Genomic DNA, 15,687 nt, shown 5'->3' on the forward strand with positions numbered 1-15,687 from the left:
ATTTTTATTTTTATTCTTAATTATATTCTTAGTTCTTCAAATTTAGAATATTTTTTATTTTTCAAATTTTAAAATATTTATTTTCAAAATAATAAGGCTTAAAATGAGTTTTTAAATTATTTTCAATATCTCATAACTTAACTTTTAAGGACTAACAGCTTGTTAGGCTAAATTTAAGTTATTAAAATTTGCTTTATTAATTTTAAAGAAAATAATAATAATTGGGTTGGGATCAATTTCTTCACACATTTTAAAAAGTTTTTGATTAAGTTTTTTTTTTTTAGAAGTGACAACTAATTTATTCTGGAAATAGAGGAGTTATAATTTATGAAAAAAAGTTGGTCGAGCCTATAATATGAGATGAGACTCGACAATGACCTAACTTGCTAATCATATAAGAAAAGGTCTTCACTTTTTGGAATTCCTTTCCTTTCTCACCACAAAACAAACCACTTCGTGCTCAAATGACAAATTCAATGTTTCTACAATTTCTCTGTTTAAAAAAGCATTGCTTTACTAAAATGGGAAAGAATATGTGTCTCACATTATCATTTTATTTTAAAAAATGTTCTTTGAGAAAGTCATCTTAACTTTCGAAATTTCTCTATTTTTCCATAATTCATATTTTAGTAAAACATTAATCTCAAACAACTTAGTTGTTGAGTTGTCCACCATATTAAGACTTTTTATGTGACATGACACTACTACTATATCTCTTCTTTTAAGGATATAAAAATAAAATATTGTTAATTCACAAATAATGCACACTCTTTTTTATTAATTTAAATATGTTTTAATTTATGTAAATATTTTCTTGTCTTGATTTAGTGTTGTAAAATATTTCGCAACTTTTAAATTCCTAATATATCTTTTAATTATTATTTTAATATTTATAGTTCACTATATTTACGTTAGTGCTAAAATCAAAATATCAATTAAGATAAGTAAATTAATAAAAAAAGTTAAATCGAGATTATTAAATTATTATTAGTGCATAATTAAATTAAGTAATATATTGAATATTTTTATAAATAATATAATTAATATATATATATATATCTTATAAACAATAATTTTAATATTAATGTTGATTTTCTAAAATATTCATTATTTTTAATCATACAATACTATTTAAAGAAATGAACGGTATATACTGATGGAAGAGGTCCAAGCACAAACCCACATGCAAGCCCACTAAAGGGTAGATTTGGGTCAACCCCTAGAGTTATGGCCAAGAGGATATAAAAAGACGTTCTTTTATATGTTCAAATGCAATAAACTCTAGTATAGAGTAGACTTTAATTCTTGTCAAAATTAGATTAGGAATTTTATTTGTAGTTTTTCCTTAGATGAAATTTGGCACCTAAAAACTAACCTTGATTAAATTAGGATTTCTAAAACACCTAATTTTAACCAAAGCCGGTTATGTTTAACCAAGGCACATTTTCCACATATTCCATATTTAACATGTGCTAAACGTTTTCCATCACATGTTAAATATGCTTCATGTGCTCAATGTGCTAAGTGTAAAATAGGCGCCAGTTTCAATTTCTTTTTCATTTGAATTTCTCTCCAACTCTCTTGTTCAAATCCAGTCCTCACTTGCTATATAATGAGGTGCTTGACTCATGTATTTGCAAGATTAATATACTTAGTGAATTGCTGCCAAATTGTGTCAATTTCACTTCTTGCCCAAAACCTCCTAGGTTAGGCTTTTAATCTTCACAAATTCCCCCTTTCCAAGTAGAGTTGGCCTCACCACTCTCAATCCCTACCTCTCATGCACCTTCAAGGTCACCACCACTCTTAGGAGGACCTTGCTTCATCTTCAATCCATGATGCTTCCGCCATTCAACAAAATCCGAAAACTATGAAGGCACATCTCCATCATTTGGTATCTAGAGCCATGGTCTTCAAGAGCTAAGCGCCTTATTTCGTTTTAATTTTTGTGTTCATCTTGTTTCCGTGTTGTTCTTCATGAATCCTTGATTGTCTTTCTGTTTTTGAGTTTAATTTTGTGTTAGATACTGTTTTGGTTCATTCCAATCGGTGCATTCATGTTCAATTTGTTCTTGAGCTATTTTGCAAATTGTGTAGGATCCATATAGATTTGTGTTGCTGTTCTATTTTTAGTTTATTTGAGTCTTGTTTGCAATTCTAATCGGTTCATATTGTGTGTCTTGAGTCATTTTAATTTTTGAATCCAATTGTGTTTTGTCTAGTCATGTTTCTCCTAAAATTGTCATCAATTCCATGTAGTGTTGTTTTTGATAATTTTGATTTCTTGATTTGATTTGAGTCCAATTTTATTATGAGTTTGTTTGATCCTTTTGTGCATTTTTCTTTTTAGATTTGAGTTCATATTTGTGTGCTAGATCCATACAAATTCATATACATCCATTCCATTGTGTTTTTGAAGTTTCTTCAATCTGTTTTTAATTCTAGAATTAGGATTACTCTGTTTTCAATTCTGTGCTGGCTGTTTTTTTCTTATGAAATTAAAATACGTTGAAGAAAAAATATGAAACTCTGGATTTATACAGATTGAAGTATTATAAAAACAAGAAAAAAGAATTAGATCAAAAGACAAAATAAAAAAATGATAAATCAAACAAAAAAAATGTACATCCTGACGCAAACAGAAACAGTAATTTGACAAGAATTTTGAAAAATTTATCACAATTTTTTGGTGTGATTCCAACGCCAAAAGTTTGCTAAGATCTTGAATTGTTTGTGGTTCAAATTTCAGATTCAAATTTCAAATAGCCAGCTCAACATTAATTTTATAAGTCACGCTTTTTGTACCTAAAATTTCCAGTAGTACTGTTTTGGTTTTTTTAATCAATTCTAGTGCCATTCTCTAGGTTCAATTTGTGTGCCACCTTTTGTTGAGTGCCTATTTGATTGCTTGTCAAATTTATTCAATATATTCCCTCTAGTTGTGTCCTACAAATTAATCCATTTTCTGTAGTCCTATTTTTAAATTTTGAATTGTTCTTTGCTTTAATTTATTGACCTCTAATTGTTGGTGAACAAAAATTCAAATTGGTGCTTGTTAAGTTGGAATTAACCTTGTGGTGAGTCCATCCCTACTTAGTAGGTACTGTTTTGAAGATTTTAATTGGCTAACCATAAGAGGTTAAGGCAAGGAGCTGCAACAAATATAAATACAAACACCTACAAATTGTAGAACACATCAAGGAAGATCAACCACAAGCCAAGGAGTGCATAGTTTAGGAAATCTGAATTTTATTTTGTGTAATTCAATTTCTTTTGTATTTCCTTTGAGTTGTTAATTACATTTAACTTTGATTAATTAGTGGAATAATTACGTGTAGACGGTGATTGTGTCTTCAATGGCTCCAAGTGTCTAGAAGCCTCACCTTAGGATTCGTCTAGTTTAAAAGCTTTTTAGTTAGCAATCTTTAAATTGTGCTTAGTTAATTGTTTTGCTTTAATTACTTGTTTTGTATTGTTAATTGCTTTGCATTGTTTTCTTTGCATAAAATTGTGTTTTCATTTCTACTTGTGATTTACGTAGTTTACTTAGAAAAAAGGTTTGTGACAAGTTTTGAGGGATATGTTTTGGCAAGGAAAGACTTGGTACTTAAGAAGTCCTAGTGACTCACCTCTCTTTCCTGGAAAGCTACCTTCACTACTATCCTTATCTTTTTGGGGTAAAATACTTATAACACAAAACTTTAACCATGTCTTTTCAAGCTCGTAATTCTAATGAAAGTGAGGGAACATTTATCAAATCTCTTTTGGAAAAAATTGCACAAGATGTTCAAGCACTTTCATATAGGCAATTGCAAATGGTTAACGAAAGAGATGAATACATCAAATCTAAAAAAAGTTCGCATGCATCTAGCTCTAGGGGCAATGAATTATATGGAGAACAAAGTCTTAAAAATGAATACTACCAACCACCCCCTAGGAGAGTTAGAAAGGAAAAGAAAGAAAGCCCAAGAGAGGTTAGGGTAGATCTACCTCATTTCCATGGCAAAGAAAATGTAGAAATCTATTTAGATTGGGAGATGAAAGTAGAACAATTGTTTGCTTGTCATAAAGTGATTGAAGAAAACAAAGTACCCTTAGCCACTCTAAGTTTTCAAGGCAATGCTATGTATTGGTGGATGGCCCTTGAGAGAGATAGGCGTCTTCATAAGGATCCTCCCATAGAATATTGGAATGATCTTAGGGGTGCCTTAAGACGCCGCCATATTCCTTCATATTACAATAGGGAGTTGATGGACAAGCTCCATAGACTCCAACAAAAGACCATGAGTGTAGAGGAATATAAGCATAAAATGGAACTATACATGATGAAAGCCTCCATTAGGGAATTCGAATCCATTACCATAGCAAGATTTTTAAGTGGGCTTAACCTTGAGATTAGAGATAAAGTTGAACTTTTGCCTTACCAAGACTTGAATGATTTGATTCAACTATGTATCAAAGTGGAACAACAAATTTTGAGGAAAACTTCAAGTCATAGGGAAAACTCATACTCTAACTCTTATCCCAAAGAGGAGTATAAAAGGGAGGAAAGTGTATCTAAAGAAAAATCAAGAGAAACTCCCAAGCATGTAGGAAAAGATGTGCTCACTCCACCCACTTGTAGTAGAGATGATAAATGATTTAAATGTTATGGTAGAGATCATGTTCAAGCCCAATGCCCAAACCAAAGAACTATGTTCTTAAGAGGGGTAGATGAATATAGTAGCCATGATGATGAAACTAGTGGGGGAGAAGAAAAAGAAAAAGAAAATAGTGAAGTAGCATATCCATGTGAGGGTGAGTTAATGATGATCCAAAGATCCCTCAACAACCAATCTAGTGTGAACCTAGAGACACAAAGAGAGAACATTTTCCATACAAGATGTAAAGTTTTTGAAAATGTTTGTTCTCTCATTGTGGATAGTGGCTCTTGCTGCAATTGTTGTAGCACTAGGATGGTTGAAAAGCTAAATCTACAATTAATACCTCATCCTAAACCTTATAAACTTCAATGGATCAATAAAGATGGGGAATTAGTTGTAGATAACCAAATGAAAGTCGAGTTGTCTATGGGAAACTATAAGACAAAGTTTTATGTGATATAGTTCCCATGGAAGCTTGTCATATTTTGTTGGGTAGACCTTGGCAATTTGATAAAAAACCTATGCACAATGGTCTTACCAATGAGATTACTTTCACTCACAAAGAAAAGAAGTTTATACTTTATCCTTTATCACCTTCACAAGTTGTAGAGGATAAAGTGCAAATGAAAAAAAGAGAGAGAAGAAGAAAAAATAATAAAAATAGAAAACCAAGAAAAAGCCCTTAGGGAGAAAAGGGAGTGGGAGAAGAGTGGTCCTTCCCACAAGGTCATTCAACAAGAAGAAACAATTAAAAACACATTTGAAAATATGATTCTTGTTGAACAACCTTCAAGCCTTTTAAAAGGATCACATAGAAATTTTTTTAAAGAGGTTAATTTAGAACAAGGGAGGCAAAACTTAGAAAATAAAATTATGACAAGTTACCAAAAACAATAGAAAAACAAGAAGGGCAACTTAATAAAATTGATTTTTATACAACTGCTCAAACTAACACATTTGCTTTGTTTGATGATTCCCATAGATGGACATTTGATCCGGGAAGACGAGCATAGTTGTCAAAGCAAGAGGCTGCTATCCGAGATCGACCCTGTATATTTGAGGATAGATCTTCTCAAGACGGAGGAGATGATGGACACCATCCAACCACATTCATCCCCCTAAAAATGAAGAAGAAGAAGCATTGAATTTGAGGACAAATCCTTTTCAAGAGGGAGGGGATGATGGAAGAGGCCCAAGCACAAGCCCACATGCAAGCCCACCAAAAGGTAGATTTGGGCCAACCCCTAGAGTTATGACCAAGAGGATCCAAGAAGACGTTCTTTTACATGTTCAAATGCCATAAACTCTAGTGTAGAGTAGACTTTAATTTCTTGTCAAAATTAGATTAGGAATTTTATTGGTAGTTTTTCCTTAGATGAAATTTGGCACCTAAAAACTAACCTTGGTTAAATTAGGATTTCTAAAACACCGAATTTTAACCAAGGTCGGTTATGTTTAACCAAGGCACATTTTCCACATATTCCATATTTAACATGTGCTAAACGTTTTCCATCACATGTTAAATATGCTTCATGTGCTCCATGTGCTAAGTGTAAAATAGGTGCCAATTTCAATTTCTTTTTCATTTGAATTTCCCTCCAATTCTTTTGTTCAAATCCAGCCCTCACTTGCTATATAATGAGGTGCTTGGCTCATGTATTTGCAAGATTAATATACTTATTGAATTGCTGCCAAATTGTGCCAATTTCACTTCTTGCCTAAAACCTCCTAGGTTAGGCTTTTAATCTTCACAAATTCCCCCTTTCCAAGTAGAGTTGGCCTCACCACTCTCAATCCCTACCTCTCATGCACCTTCAAGGTCACCACCGCTCTTAGGAGGACCTTGCTTCATCTTCAATCCATGATGCTTCCGCCATTCACCAACAAAATCCGAAAACTATGAAGGCACATCTCCATCATATACATCTACTTATCATTTTATATGTAAAAAAATGGTTATTATAAAAAATACTTTATATTTGTAACATCCATATATTTTTTTCACATCTAAAAATCATAATCTGCAATATATATAACTCTTTCGTACTATGTTTAAAAAATGTATCTCTCTTCATAGAGATTTTAAATATATACATAAGATGAAAACAAAACATTTTCATTCTTCGGTTTCCCACTGAGGAGTTCTTTCATCTGTAACATCATCTGCTCCCGTGTAAATACACGATCATCACATATTAAAAGAAAATAAAACACAATGCAAACAACTGGGTGAACTAGCTATTTTTTAAAAATTCAAATATAAATATAACTTTAAATATCAACATAAAGCCATCAATTCTCATACCTTTTTACAAACCATCAAGTGTTTATTATAGTTCATAATTAATCTTTCTCATGTCAGACTTATACCGACTCACTACACATAGACACTTGACTCTACTTTCGGAACACTCGTGTATTGAAATTAGCATCCAGAGACTTGTACCTGTCATACTACTTGTTGTGAAATCTACAAAGTCATGCGCATAATCATCTCAATATCTCATCATCTCATATGACAAAGTAAATCCATTTAATATGCTTTGATCAGTTCTTTCAAACCTCATTCTTAGTCAAATGAACCTCCTACGACTCTCATTAACTGAATAACTTCATCTATATGATTCCAATATATCAATATAGTCAGAATCGTCTCATTCACAGGACACTCACAAACAAATCAATACACCCTAATAACAATCTCAACACGGTATTTTCTTTCTTGAAAATACTATGTCTTGATCACACTTTCATCTCATTATATACATCATTTAACACATCAATGCACCATTCAATCAGATCATATTTTAAACTTTATAACAATCCAAATATATCTCAAAATTCACTTTAAACACATAACTAAGTTCCTTTAATCATATTTTTAAATAAAATTTAGAATTTCCACTTAAAAACAATAGGTAATTGTACTGGCCAGACCTCAGACATCGGCGTCAGACATTGACATCGGACATCGGTGGTCTGATCACCAGGAAATAGGAGGAGCCACCATCTGCCTTTAAAGTCAACGTTGGCGCCCACCGTGGGGCTCGATAAAACTAGGTCCCATTCACAATCGTGTTGAGAGCCACCAGGCAACATGAGGAATACGAGGCAAGGTGCATCTGCACTAGAAGGGGGAGACAACGTCTCCATGCAATAACTCATGGAGATCATTCGCGCTCTCTAGCAAGCGGTGACGACGTCCAAAGTTGACCAAGACAGGATTCTGGTTGAGGTCCAAGCCGAGCAAGCGGCCAACCAGGACCGATTCCAGGTTGATTTGGCTGCGTGACGCGCGAACAATGAGGAACTACGCAAAGCGAACGAAGATCTGCACAGAGATTTGCAACACATGGGTGAGCGTACAATTGATGAGTGAACCCCGCCCATACCAGTTAGGGCTCGCCCCATGCTGTTTTTGCAAGCGATCATGGACACTGTGATACCAGTTAAATATCTCCCTTGCCTTTATACGCCAAGGTCAAGAACATCATCTTTCTTATCTTTGTTTGATAAAGGGTTGGGCTAGGTAAGAGTTCTAGCAAACACCGCCTCTACCTTAATACGTTGAAGAAGGGTAAGATCAAACAGGTGGTAAAGAAGCATGCTACTTAAGTAGGAGTGGGCCTAAAGCGTTATTAGGCTAATTCGATACAAGCAAGATAACCAACAATAAACACAATAAGCAAATCAAGAGGAAAGCAGATTTTATAAATAGGAATATGTATCAGATTTATCAATTGTTCATCAAGCTACCAAATAGTTACAAAGGTGGTTACAAGGGGAAATCATCACAAATCAACATCCACCAGCTGCCCATCCGCGATCTTCTTCGCCAGCCCAGTTTGGGAGAGATTCACCCCAGGATGCACACAGGCAACCTGGGCTATGACATCTTCAAACCCTGTTGCATAAGACTCAGCAGCATCACGAACCAGTTCATCTTTGGTCTGAAGGAAGTGTTCATCCTTGCGGACCAACTCTTCCCTCAGCTTGGGAAGCTGCTCCTCTAGTTGGGATGATTTCTCCTTGAGTTGTACTGACTCCTCAAGCTTGGCCGATTTCTCCTGCAACTGGGCCACCTCTTCCTTCAAGCCAACCACTTCAGTCTAGAGATCCAAGTTCTTGGCATGAGCCCCAGAGTTTCCTGGGACTTCTCGAACAAGAGCCTCTTGGTCTCTCGATCGACTTTGCAAAGATCTGACACCTCTAAGTACAAGGAAGTCTCGCGACGTTTGAGCTCTTTGACTTGAAGAGCGTCCTGGCTAGCTGTTGATGGCATTTCATGTGTTCTTCTTGAATCAAAGTAGTGAAAGTGATGCGGAAGCAATGGGTGAGTGAAACAAAGCCCTCCTAGGAGTTGTGTTGGCTTTGAAGGTGCATGATGAGTATGGGTTTGAGAGGTTCGGCCAGCTCAAGGGAGAAAGGTGAAAGGATTGAAGTTTATAGCCTAGATTTCTAGGAGAAGTAAAGCTAGTGCACAAAATTGGCAGCATAACAATACTCAATTAAACTTGTCAAATACAATGAGTTAGCCTTCCTATTTATAGGCTAGTTTGGGACGTAAATGATAAGCTACATTACAAGGAAAAGAAAACCAAAATTAAATCTAAATTCTAGGGTGCAATGACCGGCCATACACAACCCTAGTTTCTAGAAGGTTTCCATCCAAAATGCTTCCTACACTATCCTATCTACTAAGTACCCCCAATGGGCCTTTATGCAAACATATACAAAGCCTTCTCTCTTCCATCTGTGGCCTCATTTGCTTGTGTTTGAATATGTTTGGCCATTGATCTTGTAAGGGGACCTAGACGGTCTAGCTCCAAGGGTAGCCTCCCTCCTTCACGTCCTAGACGCTCACCTTCACGTCCTAGACGCTCACCTTGGTCTTGGTCTTGGTCTAGACGCTCTCCTTGGCTTGCTTGGGTAGGTGTGCTTGGCCGTCCTCCATCATCCCCTCCCCCTTGGAAAGGATTTGTCCTCAAATCCAGCTCGTCATCGTCATTGGTACCTACAAATGGAGAAAGATCAATTACATTAAAAGTGTCATGTACTCCATATTCAAGAGGTAGGTCCAACTTATATGCATTGTTGTTGACTCGCTTGAGAACTTGGAAAGGTCCATCACCTCGGGGACTTAGTTTGGACTTCCTTTGATTTGGAAATCTATCTTTTCGAAGATGAAGCCAAACTAAGTCTCCTTCCTCAAAAATTATTTCTCTCTTCCCTTTGTTGTTGTATTTTGTGTACTTCTCATTTTGTTGTTGTATTTGGTTTTTAATCTTCTCATGCATTTTCTTGACAAAATCAGCTTTGATTACTCCTTCCTTATGCACAAAATCTTGTGGATTAGGAAGGGGTATTAAATCCATAGGCGTGAGAGGATTAAAACCATATACGACCTCAAAAGGAGAAGCATTAGTAGTTTTGTGAACTACTCTATTGTAAGCAAATTCAATGTGGGGAAGGTACTCATCCCAAGATTTGTGGCTTCCCTTCATGATAGCCCTAAGCATAGTTCCAAGAGATCTATTGACTACTTCGGTTTGACCATCCGTTTGAGGATGACAAGAAGTTGAAAATTGTAGTCTTGTTCCAAGTTTACCCCAAAGAGTTTTCCAAAAGTGGCTTATAAACTTGGGATCTCTATCGGACACTATACTTCTAGGGATACCATGGAGTCTCACCACTTCTCTAAAGAAGAGTTTAGAAATATTTTGAGCATCATCCACTTTGTGGCATGGAATAAAGTGGGACATTTTGCTAAAACGGTCCACTACCACAAAGATAGAGTCATGGCCTCTTGCAGTCCTAGGAAGTCCTAAAATGAAATCCATGCTAATGTCTTCCCAAGGAGCATTTGCAATCGGCAAAGGGGTGTAGAGTCCATGCGGCATTGTTCTAGACTTTGCTTTTAAACATGAGATACATTTAGAACAATGTCGTTGGACATCTTTCCTCATGTGTGGCCAACAAAATTTTGCTTTTAAAAGATCTAGAGTCTTATCAACTCCAAAATGGCCCATGAGTCCCCCTTCATGTGATTCTTTAACAAGGAGTTTTCTATGTGTTCCTTGGGGAATGCAAAGTTTTCCTTCTTTAAAAAGATATCCCTCGGACACATAGTAACCTCCTTGTGCTCTATGTAGACATTGAGCATAGATGGATGAGAGTTCTTGGTCTTCTTGGTAAAGCTCTCTTATGTGGTCAAATCCAAGAATTTGGGCACCTAGTTTTGAAAAGAGTGTGTGCCGTCTTGAAAGAGCATCGGCCACTATATTGGTGCTCCCTTTCTTGTATTTGATTACATAAGGAAATTGTTCAAGAAATTCCATCCATTTAGCATGTCTCTTGTTGAGCTTGTGTTGGCCCTTTAAATATTTTAAAGACTCGTGATCACTATGGATAACAAATTCTTTGGACACAAGGTAGTGTTCCCAAGTCTTTAGGGCTCGCACAAGAGCATAGAGCTCTTTGTCATAGGTGGGGTAGTTGAGGGTGGCACCATGGAGTTTTTCACTAAAATAAGCAATGGGGTGTCCACCTTGCAACAAAACCGCACCTATGCCTACCCCCGATGCATCACACTCTATCTCAAAAGTTTTGGAAAAATTTGGAAGAGATAGAATGGGTGCATTGGTGAGTTGAGCTTTGAGCCTTTGAAAGGCTTGCTCATGCTTTTCATTCCAACAAAATGCAACATCTTTTTTCACAAGTTCATTCAAAGGAGAAGCTAGGCTAGAAAAATTAGGTACAAACCTTCTATAGAAGCTAGCTAACCCATGAAAATTTCTTACATCACTTACATTTTGTGGAGTTGGCCACTCACGGATGGCTTTGATTTTCTCGGGATCTACATGTACCCCCTTTTTGTTAACTATGAAACCTAAGAAAACTACACTATCTACACAAAAGGTACACTTATCCCTATTGGCAAAAAGACTATTTTTCCTAAGAACTAGAAGAACTTCTCTAAGGTGACTTAGATGGTCTTCTAGGCTTTTACTATAGACTAAGATATCATCGAAGTAAACTACTACATATTTACCTATACAATCTCTCAAGGTGTGATTCATAAGCCTCATGAATGTGCTTGGAGCATTAGTAAGCCCAAAGGGCATCACCAACCACTCGTATAATCCAAATTTGGTCTTAAAAGCGGTTTTCCACTCATCACCCTCCTTGATTCGAATTTGGTGATATCCACTTTTAAGGTCAATCTTGGAGAATAGAGTTGACCCATGCAATTCATCAAGCATATCATCAAGCCTCGGGATTGGATGCCTATACTTGATGGTGATGTTGTTGATTGCTCTACAATCACAACACATACGCCATTTTCCATCTTTTTTTGGCACCAACAAGACAGGTACAGCACAAGGGCTTAGGCTCTTTTGAACCCAACCCTTCTCCAACAAGTCTTGAACTTGTGATTCTATCTCCTTTGTTTCCTCAGGGTTGGTTCTATAAGCAGGCCTATTTGGTAGGCTTGCCCCCGGTATAAAGTCAATTTGATGTTCTATCCCCCTAAGAGGAGGAAGCCCAATGGGTCCTTCTTGGGAGAATAGATCTTCAAATTCACTCAAAAGGTTTTCTACTTGAGGAGGTAAAACCATGAGTTCACTACTTGTGGCAGTGCATGTAAGTGCTCCTTTACAAAAGATAAGGCTTGGTTGTTCAACAAGAAGCAAGTTTTCAAAAACATTTTCGAGAGGTTTTTCTTGTTGACCAACCTTGTGGGAAGGAACACTCTTCTCCCACGCCTTTCTATCCCTAAGGATTTTCTCTTTTTCTAGCTCTCTTTTTTTTTTTTGTTTTCCTCATCCCTCTTTTGTTTCATTTGTATTTGGTATTTCACCACTTGAGAATGTGGTAAAGGACTAAGTACAAACTTCTTATATTTATGGGTGAAGGAAATCTCGTTAGTGAGACCATCATGCAAGGTTTTCTTATCAAATTGCCATGGCCTCCCTAATAAGATATGGCAAGCTTCCATAGGCACTACATCACATAAAACTTTGTCTTTGTAGTTCCCTATGGAAAACTTGATTTCCACTTGCTTGTCTACATGTAGTTCCCCATTTTCATTAAGCCATTGAAGTTTGTAAGGTTTTGGGTGAGGAACTACTTGTAGCTTAAGCTTTTCAACCATCCTAGCACTACAACAATTACAACTAGATCCACTATCCACAATGAGGGAACATATATTTTCTAAAACATTGCATCTTGTATGAAAGATGTTCTCCCTTTGTGTTTCCATGGATGTGCTAGGGTGATTGTTGAGGGTTCTCCTAATCATAAGCAATTCTCCCTCTAGTGGAGCTACCCTCTCATCCTCTCCCCCTTCCTCTTTCTCACTAGGCTCATCCTCGCCACTAGTGTACTCGTCTACACCTTTTAAAAACAAAGTCCTTTGGTTTGGACATTGTGCTTGCACATGCCCCCTACCATAGCACTTAAAACACTTGACATCTCTGGCTCGGATGGGTGGGGTTGAGGTTTCTTTGATGAAGGGCTTGGTAGGCTCTTTTGGTTTTTCCTTGGATGTACTACCCTCCCTTCTAAACTCTTTCTTGGGATAAAAGCTAGAATAGGGGCTCACCTTTTGACTTGAGGTTTTGCGCAAGTTTTGTTGCTCAACTTTAATGCAAAGTTGAACCAAATCATTCAAGTCTTGATAAGGTAAGAGCTCTACTCTATCTCTTATCTCAAGTGATAGGCCACTAAGGAACCTAGCTATGGTGGTTTCCTCTAATAGAGGCTCTCATCATATAGAGCTCCATCTTTTGTCTATACTCCTCTACGCTCATATTTCTTTGTTGGAGTCTTTGGAGCTTGTCCATCAACTCCCTATGGTAGTAAGAGGGTATATGTCAACGTCTTAGGGCTCCCCTAAGGTCATTCCAGTATGTAATGGAAGGTTCCCTATGAAGACGTCTATCTCTTTCGAGAGAGGTCCACCAATACATGGCATTCCCTTGGAAGCTAAGGGTGGCTAAGGGTACTTTTCGTTCCTCACTTACCCTATGGCAAGCAAAAAGTTGCTCTACCTTCATCTCCCAATCTAGATATACTTCTACATTTTCCTTTCCATGAAAATGAGGTAGGTCTACTCTTGTTTCCCTTGGCACTTCTTGTTCCCTTTGCCTAGTTCTTCTAGGGGGTGGTTGGTAATAATCATTGATTCTACGACTTCCCTCCCCTAGAGACTCAATACTTTGAGAATGGGATGCATGAGTTTTTTTTGATTTTTGTGATTTTTGTGATTTCTCTTCTTGAGCTTTAGCCAACTCATTGATTTTGTTCTCATTCTCCAATTGTCTAAAAGATATCAATTGTACCGCTTGGGATACTTCTTTTAAAAGAGTTTTCAAAGATTTTACTTCACTTTCTATAGACTTTGGAGAGTGAGAAGAAGAAGACATGGCTAAAACTTTGTGTATATAGGTGTTTTACTTTGAGAAAGTTTAGGAAAGTTAGAGAAGGTAGTTTTCCAGGTAAGGGAGGTGAGTCACAAAGGACTACTTAAGTACCAAGCCTTTTCCTTGCCAAAAACTATCCCCCAATATCTTCACACAAGACTTTCTCTTAGTGAAACACTTAGAACACAAATAAGTTGAGAAATAAATGCAAGAAAACAATGCAAGCTAACTATGCAATCAAAGCTAGTCGGTATAGCACAAAATTAAACAATACTAAGCATGCAAAACGTTTCTACCGAAACAAAAGAAAAACAAGTTCAAACAAGCAACAAATTACTAAGCAAAATTACTATGCTATTCGGCCCTAGGTGAGGCTTCTTGGACACTTTGAGCCCTTGAAGACACACTCACCGTCTAAAACGTAATTTAAAAGAGGTAATTAACAATAAACCAAGTTGTAAAGGAGATAAGAAAACCCCCTTTGTTGTTCCTCTTTTTGGTTAGTGCACTTTCTTTGTTGTCTTGATTGTTGATCTTCTAGGTGTTTGTAGTGTTTGTTTCAAGGAAGCTTGTTTCGGCCTTAGCTTTGACTCCTCCTTAGAAAGTTGGCTTTAATTCTCCAATTTCCAGCACCTATTCACAAGGGTTTAACCTTAAACCAAGTCAATTTCCATGCACATAAGCACCAAGAGAGAATTAAATTCCAGCACCCAAAATGAGAGGTCAAGAAACAAAAGCAAGAAACAAATTTAATTGAAAGAAAACAGTACCACCAAAAGGATTTATAATATGACAACTTAGAAAGAGATTCAAGAAATTAAAGCAAACAATTAAAGGTAGTCAATAAAAGTTGGCACACAAAAGGAATTCCTAAAGAAAAGCACTAGATTAGATGACCAAATAAAAAAAAAACAGCACCACTGGAAAATGTTGTGGGCCAGAAAACGTGTTTGTTCCCCGATTTATGCTGAGCTGTAATTGTAAAATTTGTTTCTGAAATTTGGATGCAAGAAAATTCAGGATCTTATCTAAATTTTGGCTTTGGAATCACCTAAAACGCATGCACCATTTTGTTTTAATAATTTTTGCAAATTTGGTGTGCAGTTAGGCCAGCTGGAGCGCTCAAGATTTGCACTCTGATTTTGTAAGATTTATCATTTTTTTTCTGTTGCTTCTTTTGACCTCATTCTTTTTTTGTCTTTTCTATAACACTTTAAACTTGCATTTTCCAGAAAATCAGAATTTTCCTATGGGTGGAAATTTTTTTTTAAACAAAACAGCCCAGAACAGAGAGATGATACAGGGGAAATCTGGAAAACTGGAAGAAAACAGCAAGATGACCAAAATTAACACAATGGAAAATGTATGAATGGAAATTGTGTAAGAACTAAGACACAATTATGAACTCAAACTAAAAATAAAAAGCACCAAAGGATCAAAATAACAGCAGATTAAAGCAATATAAAGAGACCCAAAAGCAAGAAACAATCAAGCCAATAATAGGACTACTAAGAATTGTTGACAAATATGGATTCACATGACTTGACACAACATTTATAGATTCAGAAAATAAAGACTCAAAAGCATAAAATGAAGCAATTATAAGAAAGCAATAAGGA

General features: G+C 36.3%; 1 pseudogene; it reads left to right on the forward strand.

The window, feature by feature from the left end:
- The first annotated feature begins 4,070 nt into the window (after nucleotides 1-4,070).
- Nucleotides 4,071-5,329, forward strand: LOC150028709 (uncharacterized; annotated as a pseudogene).
- The last annotated feature ends 10,358 nt before the right edge of the window (nucleotides 5,330-15,687 follow it).

The sequence above is a fragment of the Phaseolus vulgaris genome, chromosome 3 (genome assembly GCF_051622355.1).
Source record: "Phaseolus vulgaris cultivar YP4 chromosome 3, ASM5162235v1, whole genome shotgun sequence".
Lineage (NCBI taxonomy): Eukaryota > Viridiplantae > Streptophyta > Magnoliopsida > Fabales > Fabaceae > Phaseolus > Phaseolus vulgaris.